At 38.3% G+C, this 3234-nt stretch overlaps 1 pseudogene; it reads right to left on the reverse strand.

Moving 5' to 3' along the window:
• Positions 1-1987: 1987 nt before the first annotated feature.
• Positions 1988-2823, reverse strand: LOC147884504 (uncharacterized; annotated as a pseudogene).
• Between the last annotated feature and the right edge of the window lie 411 nt (positions 2824-3234).

Genomic DNA, 3234 nt, shown 5'->3' on the forward strand with positions numbered 1-3234 from the left:
TTATTAACAAAAACAAACTTGTGATCACGTGAACAAAAAATCCCTGTGTAGCAAAAGCCAAAAGCATACAAATGGTGGTGGAGCAAACAACTGGAGCCATCTACCTTGGTTTTGGTTTTATAAATCCACTTGCATTTAATAAGAACACGACCTAGGGGGTAGATCAGAAAGAATCCATGTACCTTTGGAGATTAAAGAATCATATTCAGTTTGCATAGCTTCTTGCCATTGATCCTTTTGAGATGAATTGATAGCTTCCGTATATGAAATTGGATCCTCTTGGACAACCATAGCATCATCAAAGACCTCATCTTCAACATAATATGATCCATGCTCAATCTCAGTAGAAAGATCAATATATATCTCCAAATTTTCATCAGTCTGCTTTGGAGGATAAGGAAACTTATCATCATGATGATGAAGACCAGAAGATTCATCAAGCAGATAAGGCACTGAGCAAAGACTGTGGACCATCAGAAACATCTGAAGACCATGTGCCACCCATAGTCTTCTCATCAAATATAGCATCACGGCTAATGAGAACCTTTTGAGTAGAAGGATCATAGAATTTATAACCTTTGGAATGATCTGAATAACCAAGAAAAATAACTTTCAAACCTAGAGGATCCAACTTTTTTCGAGTCTCCTTGGGTACATGAATATACGCAATACAGCCAAATATGTGAAAATGGGAGACCGAAGGTGTCTTTCCTCTCCAAACTGTTATAGGAATTTTACCAATAGGTGCACTTGTTGGAAGATGATTTTGTACAAAAACAGCTATTAAAAGTGCTGCAGTCCAAAAACCTCGAGCTAAACTAGAGTGAGTAAGCATACAACATATAGCATTAAGAACAGTACGCGATTCTTACGTTCAACAAGACCATTTTGTTGAGGAGAATAAGGAACTATAAACTCATGATGAATGCCTCGATCCTTACAAAAGTCATCAAATAGATTAGAAATATATTCACCACCACTGTCACTGCTGTGAAGAGTCTTGATAAAGAATCCAGTTTGAAGCTCCACACTTGTCTTATATTGTTTAAATGAAGATAAGGCCTCAGACTTGTGTCGAAGAAGATAAACATACGTGTAGCGTGAGAAATCATCAATGAAGGTGATAAAATATCGATAATGAGACTTGGAGAGAGGAAAAGGAAGGCAAATGTCAGTATGAACCAGATCCAAGAGAGAATGAGAATGTGATGAAGCAGAGGTATGGAAAGGGGAACGATGGTGTTTCCCAAGAGCGCAATATTCACATATTCCCATGTGAGGATGAGATTTAAGATGCATATCTTGCATAAGGTCATGAACGATGAAGATCAAGGATCTTGGCAAAATCCGAGTGTGCAAAACATTGATGCCATAGTTTGCAATCTGCATCTCCAGGAGCAGTAACAACATTTGCAACAGTGTCATTCAATAATAGCTCAAATAAATTACTATGTCGAGGAGCCACTGCTATAGTATGTCCATCTTTCTCAATGCGACATTGGGTATGATCAAAACCAACAAATAAACCAAGATGAGCAACAGAAAGAAGATTTCTTTGCAGATCTGGAACATGAAGAACTCCTCGTAATATTCTAGTGGAGGAAACAATCTCCAAATATAAATCACCCACTCCCTTGACTTGGCAAGTCGTATCATCCACAAGGTAAACCAACTTTGTAATAGGAAGAGAATGATAATTGTGAAGCCATTGAGACTGGTATGTCATGTTGCCAGTGGCACCTGAGTCAACAATAAATAGAGAACCATCATGGATATTAAGTACCTTTTCTGGAGAGATATCATATCGTACAAGATTGAGTTCTTGATGTTTTTGATCATCCTCAACGATAGTATGTTGAACAGCATAAGCTCGAGAATGATCATCATCGTATATATGTTTAAAACAACGAGAAGACTGATGATCAGAACGTCCACAATAATCACAAGGAGAAAATCTTTTTGAATAGCGAGGTTGCTTTGTAGTGACTCAATGCTCCTCATCATATTGGCGTGCCCAACACGCAGAAGCAACATGACCTTTCTTATCACAATAAGAATATTGTTGAGTAGGATAAGCAAGTCGAGAAGATTTACCACCTTGATTAGAACGTCCACCTTTCTTGAAAATGTGAAAAGGGATGCTTGCGAGCAACATAAGCCGTGTCAAAATCCCCGTGTTCTTTAGTAAGGGGACGTTTGCGAGCAACATAAGCCGTATCAAAATCCCCTTGTTCTTGAGTGACCAAAACAACATATGATTTTCCCAAACGATTCTCATGACGTTGAGAATATTCAATAAGAGATATGCATGCCTTATCAAAGTGACTGTCGTCCTTGTTAGACAAGATAGCAATGATATTGTCATATGAAGGATCTTTGATGGTTTGAAGAAGATGAGTAACAATCTGGTTTCCGACAATTGGAGCACCAGTAGCACCAAGTTGATTGATAATGGCTTTAAAAATCTCAATATGAGAAGGCATAGAAGTACCATATATTCAAGATTCTTCAAATGATTTTGAAGATATAAAATTTTGGTGACGGATTTCTTCTCGAAATTGGAGAGGAGATACTGCAAAGAGCATGAGAAGTTGCAAGATGAAAGACATCCAACATAAGCGAGTCGGAAAGTACAGACAAGATATAACGACGAGTTGCCTTATCCCGACAAAGCCAATCAGTATGATCAATTTTCCATTGGTCAAATAACGGACCATCAGTAATGAGAGAATTTTCGTTTGCCACATCAATAGGTTGAATTAGGCAAGATAGATGACCCAAAACAATATCAAATAGCTCGTCACCTTCAAGAATTAGCATCATCTTTGCCTTCCATCCAGGAAAGCCTTGGCCTTGGAAGAAGGAAACAGAACGTTACCTAGATGGATATCTGTTTACGAGTACGCAATTCGCCATGCTGGTAGCTCGAGAGAAAACGTACAAGATGGGATCATAGAATCTGCAGACCATGAACAAGACGGGCGTCGATGAGGAGACGTCAAAATAGAAGAGATGGATGAACATAACACGGACGAAAAGTATTGTCTGCATGAAAAGCAATCTAAACATAGAAAGATGTGACGTCCAAAAAAGGGATGAGGAGTTGACGCCCAAAAAGGGATGACGTGGATAGGGAAAATTATACCTGGCCAAAAATAAAAAATATACATGCAAAGCCAATTTTGCAAATTTTGTGAACGAGAATAAAGGAGTGCTAAAAATAGCATGATGTGT

This window comes from Dipteris shenzhenensis, chromosome 26, assembly GCF_047967505.1.
Source record: "Dipteris shenzhenensis isolate YYH24624 ecotype China chromosome 26, Dip_SZ_1.0, whole genome shotgun sequence".
Lineage (NCBI taxonomy): Eukaryota > Viridiplantae > Streptophyta > Polypodiopsida > Gleicheniales > Dipteridaceae > Dipteris > Dipteris shenzhenensis.